Below are 15,550 nucleotides of genomic sequence, written 5' to 3'. Positions count from 1 at the left end.
TTCGATGACGGAACAGTATGGCCTTTCCAACTGTTCATGACCGCGGACGCGGCTATTCGAATAGGTTTACACTCTGCAGAGGTCGTACACTTGTGCCACAATAATTGCAATAGTCCGTCAGGAGTAACTGGCCCTGATTTATCACACTCTGTGCGCGAACTACCAATCATAACCTTTCATTTACATATCCTAGTATAGGCACCTCTCTCCATGAGCTTGGCCTCCCGGTGAAGATCCACCGTCAACCCGGGAACTGCACAGGGCTTGGGTCGTACATTCACCTTATTTCACGTCATTTCACTTTCAACGGAGGCAGCCTCGGCATAACCCCTATGACGTTTGTTCAGAGGGAACCCATACTAAAATACATAAGTTTCCAGCTAAGCCTTACCCAGATTCAGGTATTGTGGGGATACTCAAGAATTGGAATGGTATCGCATCCGAACCCAACCATCAGTTTTTGGTATGTTTCACCAAGTCATTCACAAGTCATATTCACCTTCAAAATCTTTCAATAGAATGACTCATCATTCCAAGGTTTTCAAAGTCATTGGTTTCACAAGTTCCCATCTAGAGTAGACACTTTTAGTTTAGCACTAGCAACTAGTCATGAGGGGTGCTAATTAGCTCATAGCTTTCTAGGCTAAGTGTGATACTCTTGTACTACTCCATAACTAAACCAAGTGAATCATGAATCAAAAATAAATTTTGATAAACCAAAGCCAAACTTGTAAGGTAAAAACTTGGGATAGGATCATTAAGCATAAAGTAAAAGGTAATGGTGCCTTGCTCTTGTCGAGCTTTGCACCTGGGTACTTAGCAAGAGGGTTAGCTTGCCTTGGTTGGTGAGGTGATCAAAGTTTTCTTCTTCTTCCTCTTGGTAGAAGACCTCCTCCTCTTGATAGTCTCTGGTACTAGCGTCTATAAACGAATACGAGGACACAATCACCAAACAACACTTAAGTAGACTTAATTAGCCTTAATGGCTCACACAAATGATCTAGCATCACTACTTAACATTGCTACCCAAAATTATTCTAGGGTTTTCTTATTTAGGGTTAGGAAAATAATTTCCTCTCATTGAAATGTGGATTAGGTTTTCTCTTTAGTTTGGAAAAATAATTTCCTCTCATTGAATCTTGTTAAGATTTAATCTCCTCAAATAACCATGTATGATCACATGTTGACCAAGGTCAACACTTCATACTTATCATTTGAGAAACATGGTTTAAATGAGGTTCTATACCTCATGCAATTTAAATCCTATTTGATTTAATATCCACAAGTGAGCAAGTGTGAGACCATGTAATAGAGTTCATCACATTACTTCATAACACTTGGGAAGATGATTTAAAGGAGGTGTGATGTCTACGCACGCTTCTTTTCCTGTAGGCAGTGTTGGGCCTCCAAGAGCAGAGGTTTGTAGAACAGCAGCAAGTTTCCCTTAAGTGAATCACCCAAGGTTTATCGAACTCAGGGAGGAAGAGGTCAAAGATATCCCTCTCAAGCAACCCTGCAATCACGATACAAGAAGTCTCTTGTGTCCCCAACACACCTAATACACTTGTCAGATGTATAGGCGCACTAGTTCGGCTAAGAGATAGTGAAATACAAGTAATATGGATGAATATGAGTGGTAATAGCAATCTGAATAAAATATGGCAACAAGTAAACATGCAATAGAACAGTAAACAAACGGAGTTTCGATATTCGGAAACAAGGCCTAGGGATCATACTTTCACTAGTGGACACTCTCAACATTGATCACATAACTGAAACTACTCTACACTCTCTTGTTGGATAACAAACACCATTCATTGTGTAGGGCTACAAGAGCACCCTCAAGCCGGAGTTAACAAGCTCCACAACATCCGGAGTTCATATTTAAGTAACCTTTAGAGTGCAAGATAGACCAATGCAATTTAGACCGAGTACTAACATAGCATGCACACTGTCAACGTCAGGCTATGAAAGGGGGAATAGATCACATCAATACTATCATAGTAATAGTTAACTTCATAATCTACAAGAGATCACAATCATAGCTTATACCAAGTACTACATGATGCACACAGTGTCAACGTTACATCATGGAGGAGGAATAGACTACTTTAATAACATCACTAGAGTAGCACATAGATGATATTCAACTAGATCACAAAGAGAGAGATGAACCACATAGCTACGGTAGAGCCCTCAGCCTCGGGGGAGAACTACTCCCTCCTCATCATAGGAGACAGCTGCGGCGATGAAGATGGCGATGGTGTCGATGGAGATGCCTTCCGGGGGCACTTCCCCGTCCAGGCGGCGTGCCGGAACAGAGACTTCTGTCCCCCGAATCTTGGCTTCGCGATGGCGGCGGCTCTGGAACTTTTCTCGTATCGTGGCTTATTCCTCTAGGGTTTTCGCGACGGAGGCTTTAAGTAGGCGGAAGGGCAGCCTCGGAGGGGCCCTGGTGGGGCCACACCATAGGGGGGGCGCGCCCACCCCCTTGGCCGCGCCGCCCTGACGTGTGGGCCCCCTGGCTCCCCTCTGGTCTCTCTTCGGTGTTCTGGAAGCTTCATGGAAATATAAGATACTGAGCGTTGATTTCGTCCAATTCCGAGAATATTTCCTGTGTAAGATTTCTGAAACCAAAAATAGCAGAAAACAGGAACTGGCACTTCGGCATCTTGTTAATAGGTTAGTTCCGGAAAACGCATAAAATCATCATAAAGTATGAACAAAACATGTAGGTATTGTCATAAAACAAGCATGGACCATCAGAAATTATAGATACGTTGAAGACGTATCAAGCATCCCCAAGCTTAGTTCCTACTCGCCCTCGAGTAGGTAAACGATAATAAAGATAATTTCTGAAGTGACATGCTACTAACACAATCTTGATCCAATAATGATGTAAAGCATATGAACTGAGATCAAATCATTCAAAGCAAATGTCTATGTTGATATAAGAGATGATAATGCAAGAGTTAAACAAGCTAGAAGTTTTCATGAACTATTGCTTTAATGACATGAAACCGTACAAAGTATCCAGCATAGAAGTTCTATCCTTCATTCCAAGCATCAAGTAAATTTTCACAACAAAGAAGGATTCAGTCAAGTAAAATAAACATGAACGTCATGAATCAACTGTTTCGAAGTCTACTCAACCGGTGAGCGCAAACATTTGGTATTGACACCAGGATGTTATGGCATAAAGAACGTTAATGGGGGTTTGGAAGGCCAAATGGAAGAAAGTCTTACAAAGCTATAAGTGATCATTAGACAAGAGGAAGTCTTATAATCGAAGCTATGCAAGGAGTAGTGATTGCCATGCAACGGATGCACATAGAGCTATATGTGTATGAAAGCTCTCCAATGGAACTAGTGGGGGTGCATCCAACTTGGTTGCTCACGAAGACCTAGAGCACTTTTGAGGAAGCTCATCATTGGAATATACAACCCAATTTCTATAGTGTAAATTCCCCACATAGTTATAATAGTAAAACATGAAAACTCTCTCATATGGAGTATAGGTGCTAAACATGAGCACAAATGATGACTATGAATACTGCAGGTGCTAAAACATGAGCACAAGTGTGGATAAAAGATAGTAATGCTGCCCCCTTTTTTTTCTTTTTCTCTTTTTTTTCTTTTTCTTTTTCTTTTCTATTTTTTCTTTCTTTTCTTTTTCTCTTTTTGATGGCCTCCATGGCTCTTTTCACTTTTAGGGGCAACATCCTAATATGACAACACACTTTTTGGTATAAATAACTCGTAATGAATAAAACATGATGTATGAAACTGTATGCCTCTGCCAGTGTAGCAGGATGTGCAATGATCTAGCGTAACATGGGTAAACCACACATCAGCTGTATAAAATCATGCAAAGCAATATGTAAATAATAAATGACAACAAGTCATGTAATGTAAAATAAAAGTTGCATGACAATATATCTCGGAACAGCTATGAAAATGCTGTGGTAGGTAGGTATGGTGGCTGTTTTGAGGAAGATGTATGGCTTATGTGTAGGAGAACAAGAGAAAGTCCTCCCACGGGTTTGGATGTACTGGCGAAGTATGCACAATTCTCAATGTGAGCAAAAGGCAATGCACAAGTACCGAAGAGGCTAGCAAATTTGGATGGTGGAAGTGCCAAAAACCGTAGCTTAACATTAGTCAAAAAGAACTCACAAGCTTATTGCAAACAACTAGCAGGTTCATCATTAAGAGCATGATTAAAATTCACTCCAAGGAGGGCCATTCACGGTGGCACAAGTACCCCGCTAGCTCCCTCGACCTTCAGCACAACTTAGTTATTACGATGAACTCTCAGACATGGAAAGCTATCAAGTCCAACTACACCTTCAACCATTTAAGTAGAGTTTGTAGTACGGCACAAGTTTAAATACAACAATCCACTACTAATTTTAACTTATTTATCCAGCAAGCTTTACCATCTAAATACCTCAAAATATTTGCAAAGAATCAGGTTATCAAAGCTCAATGATCTACAAGATTATGCAAGTATTTCATTATACCACTACGGGAAACTCTCATTTGCAACTAGTTGCACCCGCACCCCATTTTTTGTTGTGACACTTCTAAGTTTCCAAAAAATGCAAACTAAAATTCTAGACATACATTGAGTTGTGTCTTGTGCATCTGTGAAGTTTCATCCAAAAATATCTCAAAATGTGACCTGTGTAAAAAAGAGAAGACGTACGTAAATAGTGTCACGTACTATTTACACATCATTTGTTCTTTTTGTGTAGGCCACATTTTGACATATTTTTGGATGAAATTTCACAAATGCACAAGATACAACAGAATGTATGTCTAGAATTTTAGATTGCATTTTTTGGAAACTTGAAAATGTCAGAACAAAAATAGGGTGCGGGCGCAACTAGTTGCGGAATATCCCCACTCATACCACTACCACATGCAACATTTTCTGAACCGACCATATAACAATTAACGAAGCAGTTTCAACCTTCGTCATGAACATTAAAAGTAAAGCTAAGAACACATGTGTTCATATGAACAAGCGGAGCGTGTCTCTCTCCCATACAAGTATGAATTTATTCACAGAATGAAAATAACAAAATGGAAATAAAAGCAAACAGACGCTCCAAGTAAAGTACATAAGGTGTGACTGAATAAAAATATAGTTTCAATAGAAGAAACCTGATAAATTGTTGATGAAGAAGGGGATGCCTTGGGCATCCCCAAGCTTAGACGCTTGAGTCTTCTTGAAATATGCAGGGATGAACCACGGGGGCATCCCCAAGCTTAGACTTTTCACTCTTCTTGATCATATATCATCCTCCTCTCTTGATCCTTGAAAACTTCCTCCACACCAAACTCAAAACAATCTCATTAGAGGGTTAGTGCATAAGCAAAAATTCACATGTTCAGAGGTAACACAATCATTCCTAACACTTCTGGACATTTCACAAAGCTACTGAAAGTTAATAGAGCAAAGAAATCCATCAAACATAGCAAAACAGGCAATGCGAAATAAAAGGCAGAATCTGTCAAAACAGAACACTCTGTAAAGACGAATTTTTCGGGGGCACTTAACTTGCTCAGATGAAAATTCTCAAATTAAATGAAAGTTGCGTACATATCTGAGGATAATTCACGTAAATTGGCAGATTTTTCTAAGTTACCTACAGAAGGGGCTACGCAAATTCGTGACAGCAAGAAATCTGTTTCTGCGCAGTAATCCAAATCTAGTATCAACCTTACTATCAAAGACTTTACTTGGCACAACAATGCAATAAAATAAAGATAAGGAGAGGTTGCTACAGTAGTAACAACTTCCAAGACACAACGAAACAGTAGCAAAATAAAAACATGGGTTATCTCCTAAGAAGTGCTTTCTTTATAGCCATTAAGATGGGCTCAGTAATTTTAATGATGCACTCGCAAGAAATAAGAGTTGAATCAAAAGAGAGCATCAAAAAGAAAATAAGAAACATTTTTAAGTCTAACCCACTTCTTATGAAAAGGAATCTTGTACACGAATAAATTCAAAGTGACAAGCATAGGAAGATAAACACGAGTAACTTCAAAATTTTCAGCACATAGAGAGGTGTTTTAGTAACATGAAAATTTCTACAACCATATTTTCCTCTCTCATAATAATTTCCATTAGCATCATGAACAAACTCAACAATAGAACTATCACATAAAGCATTCTTATCATGAGTCTCATGCATAAAATAATTACTACTCCCAACATAAGCATAGTCATTCTTATTAATTGTAGTGGGAGCAAATTCAACAAAGTAGCTATCATTATTATTCTCATCATCAAATATAGGAGGCATAGTGTAATCATAATAAACTTTATCCTCCATAGTAGGTGGCACCAAAATACCACTATCATTATAATCATCATAAATGGGAGGCAAAGTATCATCAAAGTAAATTTTCTCCTCCATGCTTGGGGGACTAAAAATATCATGCTCATCAAAACCAGCTTCCCCAAGCTTAGAATTTTCCATATCATTAGCAACAATAGTATTCAAAGAGTTCATGCTAATAACATTGCTACAACTATTTTGCAAGCAAAGTTCCATGGGTTTTTTAATTCTCTCTTCAAACACATCATGTCCTAATTCAAGATAAATACTATAAAGATCTCTAATATTTTTGTTGTTTTCCATTAAGCCTAACTAGTGAAATAAAAACAAGAAACAAAAAGATGCAATTACAGGATCTAAAGGAAATAGCTTCGAGCACTCACACACCGGCAACAATGCTAGGAAATAGCTTAGTAGTCGGAGGATGTGAATACCTTTTACCTTACCTCCCGGCAACGGCGCCAGAAAATAGCTTGCTGTCCACAACTGGCGCGTGGTTGACGTGGGAGGTAGAAATCTCTGTGGTGTAGCTTTTCTTCGTTCCCCGGCAACGGCGCCAGAAAATAGCTTGATGTCTACGCACGCTTCTTTTCCTGTAGACAGTGTTGGGCCTCCAAGAGCAGAGGTTTGTAGAACAACAGCAAGTTTCCCTTAAGTGAATCACCCAAGATTTATCGAACTCAGGGAGGAAGAGGTCAAAGATATCCCTCTCAAACAACCCTGCAATCACGATACAAGAAGTCTCTTGTGTCCCCAACACACCTAATACACTTGTCAGATGTATAGGCGCACTAGTTCGGCGAAGAGATAGTGAAATACAAGTAATATGGATGAATATGAGTGGTAATAGCAATCTGAATAAAATATGGCAACAAGTAAACATGCAATAGAACAGTAAACAAACGGAGTTCGATATTCGGAAACAAGGCCTAGGGATTATACTTTCACTAGTGGACACTCTCAACATTGATCACATAACTGAAACTACTCTACACTCTCTTGTTGGATAACAAACACCATTCATTGTGTAGGGCTACAAGAGCACCCTCAAGCCGGAGTTAACAAGCTCCACAACATCCGGAGTTCATATTTAAGTAACCTTTAGAGTGCAAGATAGACCAACGTAATTTAGACCGAGTACTAACATAGCATGCACACTGTCAACGTCAGGCTATGAAAGAGGGAATAGATCACATCAATACTATCATAGTAATAGTTAACTTCATAATCTACAAGAGATCACAATCATAGCTTATACCAAGTACTACATGATGCACACAGTGTCAATGTTACATCATGGAGGAGGAATAGACTACTTTAATAACATCACTAGAGTAGCACATAGATGATATTCAACTAGATCACAAAGAGAGAGATGAACCACATAGCTACGGTAGAGCCCTCAGCCTCGGGGGAGAACTACTCCCTCCTCATCATAGGAGACAGCAGCGGCGATGAAGATGGCGATGGTGTCGATGGAGATGCCTTCCAGGGCACTTCCCCGTCCCGGCGGCGTGCCGGAACAGAGACTTCTGTCCCCCGAATCTTGGCTTCGCGATGGCGGCGGCTCTGGAACTTTTCTCGTATCGTGGCTTATTCCTCTAGGGTTTTCGCGACGGAGGCTTTAAGTAGACGGAAGGGCAGCCTCGGAGGGGCCCTGGTGGGGCCACACCATAGGGGGGCGCACCCACCCCCTTGGCCGCGCCGCCCTGACGTGTGGGCCCCCCTGGCTCCCCTCTGGTCTCTCTTCGGTGTTCTGGAAGCTTCGTGGAAATATAAGATACTGGGCGTTGATTTCGTCCAATTCCGAGAATATTTCTGTGTAAGATTTCTGAAACCAAAAACAGCAGAAAACTGGCACTTCGGCATCTTGTTAATAGGTTAGTTCCGGAAAACGCATAAAATCATCATAAATTATGAACAAAACATGTAGGTATTGTCATAAACAAGCATGGAACATCAGAAATTATAGATACGTTGGAGACGTATCAAGGTGCTACACCCCATAGATTTGAAATCCTAAATTTGAATTAATTTAAATGAGCTAGTATTGACTACATAGCCAATCTTTGATTCTAGCCCATGTTCATATACAGTACCTATATGATGCTTTTGCATAAACAATTAGAGTTTGTGAAATGTGAATTATGAGAGGTGGAATCACCTCAAAATCATTTATGGTTGATTTTATAAATTTATTTGAAATCTGAAAACTCCCTGCCTTGTTCTTTTTACTATTCAAAAACTACAACAGCTATGAGGTTGAAACCAGTGTGGTTGGATCAAGCATTTCATAGGCTTTCCAACAAAATCAAATTCACCAAATTTGACTAAGTGGATTTGAAACTATTTGATTTTTAGTAAAGCATCTGCAAGCAAAAGTATATAATTCAAATCAACCAATTTGAATCTGGTGGGCTGCGCGGGAAAACTAGGTGGGCTGGCCCGGTAACGTTTCAGCGCGCACGGGCCAACTGGCAGGTGGGTCCCGCATGCCAGCGCCATTTAAACAAGTGAATCGGTACGGGAAACGTGGGCCGTTAGATTAGAATAGGATCTAGCGGCTCAGGGAGGTCGTCGTCTCCGGCGAGATCCGACGTGCTGGCGGCGAGCCTAGGGGGTGGGGAAGCTAACCAGGGTCCGGCGAGCGGCGGCGAGGTGCAGGAGGAGGTTGTCGAGGGTGAGGAAGCGGCTGGTGCAGACGGCGGCTCCAGAGGTGGCTCAAATCGGCGACGGCGTCTGCGGTGGCTCACGGGTCTCCGGCGTGAAATTGATGGGCTCCGGTGGACAATGTGAAGAAGCAAGGGGTCGAGGAGGGTCAGGAGGGAGAGGGGAGCAAGAGGGTGTGAAGAAATAGCTCGGGGAGGGTCTCCTTTTATAGGGTTGAGGGGTGCTGCGGGTGCACGCATGCGGTCGACCATGGCTATGGTGATTGGGACGGCGAAGGGGCAAGCGAGTGGGCTCGTGAGAGGGCTGTCATCATGGTGAAGCTATCGTGCTTGCTGGCGCGGTGAAAGAGGGACGGGACTGCTCGAGTGGTGTCCATGTCTGGCACGGGTACTGGCGGCGAACCTTTGAAGGGGACGACGGCGACGGTGCATGCGCGGGCTCTGGAGCGTGTCTGGGATGTAGCTGGCGTCGAGGTGATCACACGTGCGCAAGTATAAAGGGAGGGGAGGACGACGGTGACGAGGCGACGCAGTGTACTGGCGCGTCCAGAGACGTGCCAGTGCACGCTCTGGCGCGCCGTGGCTGGCATGGGCGCGTCTGGGCGCGTCAACTGCTAGCCAACGTCGTGCTTGTTTCGGGCCAGGGATAGTACAGGCAGGACCAGGGAGGTGAGGGGAGCTAGTTTGGCAAAGTGAGTGTGACCAGAGAAGGTTGGAGATGGTTTTGGCATGGTGAGGTCAATCATGGCCGGCATGGTTTGATGGTGATCATTTCGTCACTTTAATCAGGGCTGTGGTGCTTGGTTGATGCAGAGGAGGTACCAGGGTTGTGATGATCACAAATAGAAAGGGGTTTAGCCCAAAATCCATTGGATTTTAGCATGTATGTCAAAAGTAAAATGATGCCTGCCAAATGTTTGACAATATGGCCGCATGAAACTTTTATTTAAATTTTGAAAATCTTTTTGGTGGAGTTGCTTTGAATAAGGATTGGAGTAGAATGGTGGTGGTGGTGGTCAAAATGGTGTAGGTTTGTGAGATTTAAAAAAGGGGATGATCTTCACTTTGTTTCAAAGTCTCCACTTGTCACACTTATATTGGTCAAACTAGGCAGGGTCAACCAGGGTGGTAAACACAAGAAATGTTCACCCTGACATGGTCTTGGATGAGGTGCAAAGACTTGAGAAGGTTTGGTTTGAGAAACTCTAAATAAAAGGGCTCAAAGTGGGTAAGATGATAAAAATGTCACATATGACCATTATCATATGTGATTGAATTTTGATATTTCCTTTGATTTGATTTGTGTTTCTTTGATGCAAATGTGTTTTTTATTGATATATTAGTGTTTCACAAGCAATGGCACAAGCCAAAATGGCCTAGCTTAAAGATTTGGAAAATTGGCCATAGCCACATATGTGTATTTCCTATTTTTATTTCCTTTTCTTTTTCTTTGATCAAAGGGCATGGTTTTGGATTCCTTTAGTGTTAGTGTAAGTTTATTAAGGGTTTCCTACCATTTTGGTAGGGTAAGGGTGGCATAAGACAAGAATTGCATTTTTGGCTATATATGTATGGGAGTGAGATTTTGCTTTTCTCACTATTTTTATTTCTCTCTACTTGATTTGATTTTTCTTGGATCAAAAGTGATTCTTATTAGTTTAGGAACATTTCCAAACCATTGAAACCATTCCAAAAGGTCTAGTTCAAAGATTGGCAAAAATGGCCATAAACACATGAGAGGTGATATTCCAATTTTCTTTATTTTCCTATTTTGTTTCTCTTGCTTTACTTGGGCATGGTCTAGGGTCCATTTAGGGTTAGGTTAGGTCTAGAGATGGTTTCAAACCATTTGGGTATAGTATGTGGTCATAGGGCAAGATTTGGGTAAAATGGCTATGTGCCACATCTGCCCTTATGCAAAGGTTTGTTTCCTTTTTGTTTCTCACTTAAATTGGTTGATAAGTACTAGGTTAAGTTTGTTGATGTTTTCAAAACATTTAAACAAGGTAAGAAAACCTAGATAATTGTTTTAACAAAAAAATAGCCATAGGTACATAGACCCTGTCCTTATTTAATTTCTTTTTATTTGGTTTTAACTTGGATTGTGAAAAGAGGGGTGAGGTTTAGGGTTTAAGATCATTTCAAAATTACTTCAACAAACAATCATGGCAATAGCACAAGAATTAAGCATGATCACTATGTATCAAACTTACTTTAATAAAAGTTTTTGTTGGTTCCAAAATTTTGAAAAAGGGAAATTCATTTTCTTTGTTTTAAAATTTTTGGGATGTTACACGTTCGTAGATCTATGATCGATGCATTCGTGGCCTTGTTAGGCACTATGCACACTGGTCGCCCAAAAGCATAACTCTGAATTCTTGATTGCAGGCGCACTGTAAGTGTTATGTTCGTTGCATAGACATCTGTAGTTCTGTACACTTGAAATTTGTGGGGATTTGACAATTTGCCACACTTTAACCCATGTAGTTAGAATACCGCCAGAGGTTCCTGTACCTTCCACATGCTCAATCTTACCCATGTGGGGAGTAGGTAGGGAGAAAGGAAGCAAGCTTGAAGGAAGAAATACATCTCAGCTTTGTTTCTTGGAGGAAAATGATTTCCATCTCATGTGGGAGAGGGTGTCACGGACCAGTTCACATTTTTGTGTCACCATCCATGCCCCTTGGATTTCAAGAAGACAAATTTAAATGCTTAAACCCGTTCGGCATGGCAAACTAAGGCATATGATAGATATTTCGGGGAAAAAGAAGCATACAACAGATGCACACACAACTGACCCCAAACTGACAGGGAACAAACTGACTGACTTGATACAACAGACTACCGATGCAGATTGACAACAATCTTCTTACCCTTAACTGCTACCCAACTGCAACACTGAAACTGAAACTGACTGACAACCTCATCATGAACTAAAGAGACATAGACAATGTGCTAAGGGGAAGATGCACTCACTCGCCATCGCCTTCCCAAGGTACAGGAGGTCGCCAACCTACAGTGGTTGACTGGCTGCTGGGTAGCGTCCACCCTCCGGTTGTGCTCCTTTGCCGGCAACATGATCTGTCTGATCTGTCCATGAGATAGTCCATCAACCACCCTCGCCTTCCTCTGCACTTCCTTGTCGACGACCTAGACTTACTTACCATAGCAACTCGATGGCCGCGCCATGGCTTCTTTGAGAATTCTAGTTTCTTTGTTTTGAACAAACCAATAAAAATAAAGTTTAAATTTTGGTTTTTTTTTTGAAAAGGGGAATAAGACCCCAGCCTCTGCATCGTGGTGATGCATACGGCCTTTATTAAAACTTCAAAATCCAGTATAAAAATATAATACAAGTTCACGGATCACTCATGGTTGCAACATAAATCAACCATCTGAACATCAGCTCTTGAAAACTAAGCCAACTAAGCATCCTGTAGTCGACTAGTGTGACACCAACCAGCCTGGGACAAGATATCCTGAGCGACCGTCTGGAGATGGGTGCATCCAGTATCCATAAACACTCGCTGGTCTTGGGGGAGTAGTAACGCCCATTGTTGCACCCAGTGCACAACCATATGAAGTACCTGAAAAATATTCGAAGAGTTTGATTTGTTAAACATAATAGTATTTCTACATCTCCATATTGACCAGCACAAGGCCGATACACCAATGCGTATACGGTTCTTTTGCTTTTTTGTCAACACCATTCAACCAGTTGCCAAACAAATTGGTAATATTAGTTGGAGGTGGGAGATTAAAGGCGAAGTATACCATGCGCCAAACTAGTTTTGCAAAAGGGCAAGCTATGAAAAGGTGTTCAACGGATTCTTGTGCACCACAAAAACAACACTTAGTACACCCCTTCCACTTCCTTTTTGCCAGATTATCCTTAATTAACAACACTTTGTTATTAAGAAACCACATAAAAATATTTATTTTGAGGGGAATTTTCAATTTCCATAGGCACTTCCGCAAGAAAGGCGTATGGCCATTCATCAAATCCTCATACATAGATTTTACCGTAAAAGACCCTGATGTAGTAAGATTCCAAATAAACTTATCAGACTCATCATTAAGATTAACCGCCATGAGTCTTCTACAAAGATGCAACCATGCTGTCCACTTATTTCCAGTCAATGCTCTCCTAAATTGTATGTTTAGAGGCACCTGAGCTAGTGTATCCACGACCAGCACGTTCTTATGTTGCACAATATGATATAAAGATGGATATTGCTGCGCCAAAGTCCTATCACCCAACCAAACATCTTCCCAAAATCTAGTAGTAGAACCATCACCCACCTTAAAATGGCCTCGTGCAAAGAAAGCATCCTTCACTTGCATAAGCCCCTTCCAAAAAGGTGAGTCAGATGGTTTGACTTGAACTTGAGATAATGTTTTTTGTGATAGGTACTTATTATGTAACAACTCCTGCCATACCCCTTCCTCATTCAACAATTTAAAAATCCATTTACTAAGGAGGCTTTTATTTTTTAAATCAAGCACTTCAATACCGAGACCTCCTTGATCTTTTGGCCTACAAATTATATTCCACCTAGTTAGTCTATATTTCCTTTTTTCTTCATCTCCTTGCCAAAAAAATCTCGATCTATAGAAATCAAGTCTCTTCAGAACTCCTTTCGGAATTTGCAAGAAAGATAACATAAACATTGGCAAACTTGTCAAAACAGAATTAATCAAGACAAGTCTATCCCCATAGGAAAATAGTTTGCCTTTCCAGCATCCCAATTTGCCTTCAAATCGAGTTTCTACCGGATACCAATCTGAATTTCTAAGTGTTTTGTAGTGAATAGGAACTCCAAGATATCTAAACGGCAAGGATCCCACTTCATAACCAAAAATATGTTTATATTGTTGTTCCTCTTCCTTTGCATTTCCGAAACAAAATAATTCGCTCTTATGAAAATTAATTTTTAAGCCCGACAACTGTTCAAAGATGCACAAAATTAATTTCATATTTAATGCCTTTTGTATATCGTGTTCCATAAACAAGATCGTATCATCCGCATACTGTAAAATGGAAATACTCCCCTCTACAAGGTGAGGAATTAATCCCCCAACTTGGCCATCCGCCTTAGCCCTCTCAATCAAAATAGCCAACATATCGACAACAATGTTAAAAAGGATGGGTGAGAGAGGATCACCCTGTCTCAACCCCTTTCTAGTTTGAAAATAATGTCCGATATCGTCATTTACCTTGACCGCAACGCTTCCGTTTTGGACAAAATCTTTAATGAAACGACACCATTCAGGCGCAAAACCTTTCATTCTCAAAGTTTGTTGTAGAAATGACCATTTAACCTTATCAGAAGCCTTTTCGAAATCAATCTTAAAAAGAACCCCATCCATTTTCTTTGAATGAATCTCATGAATAGTCTCATGTAAAATCACCACCCCTTCCAGTATATGTCTACCAGGCATAAAAGCCGTTTGAGTGGGTTTAATCACCTTAGAAACAATCTCCGTGACTCTATTAGTTCCCACTTTAGTAAACACTTTAAAACTCACATTTAGCAAACAAATCGGCCTGTATTGCTGGATTTGTACCGCATTATCTTTTTTGGGTAGTAGAGTAATGATGCCATAGTTTAGTTTATATAGGGACAAATTCCCCGTATGTAACTCGCTAAAAAGCTCCATTAGATCCTTCTTAATTACGTCCCAAAATTTTTGATAAAATTCCGCTGGAAATCCATCGGGGCCAGGGGCCTTGTTATGCTCCTTTTGAAAAATAGCTTCATGCACCTCCTTCTTAGTGAATGGAGAAGTAAGAAGATTATTTTCCTCAATTGATAACTGCGGAATATCTTGATTTTCATTTTCATTTAGTTGAACATTAGATTGAATCGGATCCCCAAATAATTTTTTATAAAATTCCGATATATACACCTTTAGATTTTCATCACCCGTAATAGTTCATTCCTCTTGCTCAAGTTGGTAGATTTTTTTCTTCCTTTTTTTCCCATTTGCAACCAAATGAAAGTATCTAGTATTACTCCCCCCTCCTTGAATATTTTTTACTTTAGCTCGTTGAGCCCATTTGGTCTCTTCATCCCTCCTCAATTTAGATATTTTCTCATTAGCTTCTTTTAGAGATAGCCTTTCAGCCTGATTTAGAGGTTGATTCTCAGCTTTTATGTCCAATTCATCGATAATGGCTATTAATCTCTCTTTTTCTTTTTTATAGTTGCCACTCATATTTTTAGCCCATCCTTTCAGAAAGCGTCTTAAATGTCGAATCTTATTTTGCCATCGCTCAATAGGACTTCGACCAGTATTAACAGAATTCCATTCTTTCTCTACCATCTCATAGAAACCCTCTTGTCTAAACCAAAATAATTCAAAGGAGAATCTTGGATGGTTTCCATTATGTGACTTAATGCCCGAATCAATAAGGAGAGGTGTATGATCAGAACCAGAACCTGTCCTTGATAAGGCCCTCACAGACACTAATGGAAATTTTTGTTCCCAATCCACCGTCGCCAAAATTCTATCCAACTTTTCATA

This window comes from Lolium rigidum, chromosome 1 (assembly GCF_022539505.1).
Source record: "Lolium rigidum isolate FL_2022 chromosome 1, APGP_CSIRO_Lrig_0.1, whole genome shotgun sequence".
In the NCBI taxonomy this organism is placed as follows: domain Eukaryota; kingdom Viridiplantae; phylum Streptophyta; class Magnoliopsida; order Poales; family Poaceae; genus Lolium; species Lolium rigidum.
The sequence above is the reverse complement of the archived record's forward strand: the minus strand, read 5'-3'. Positions refer to the sequence as shown.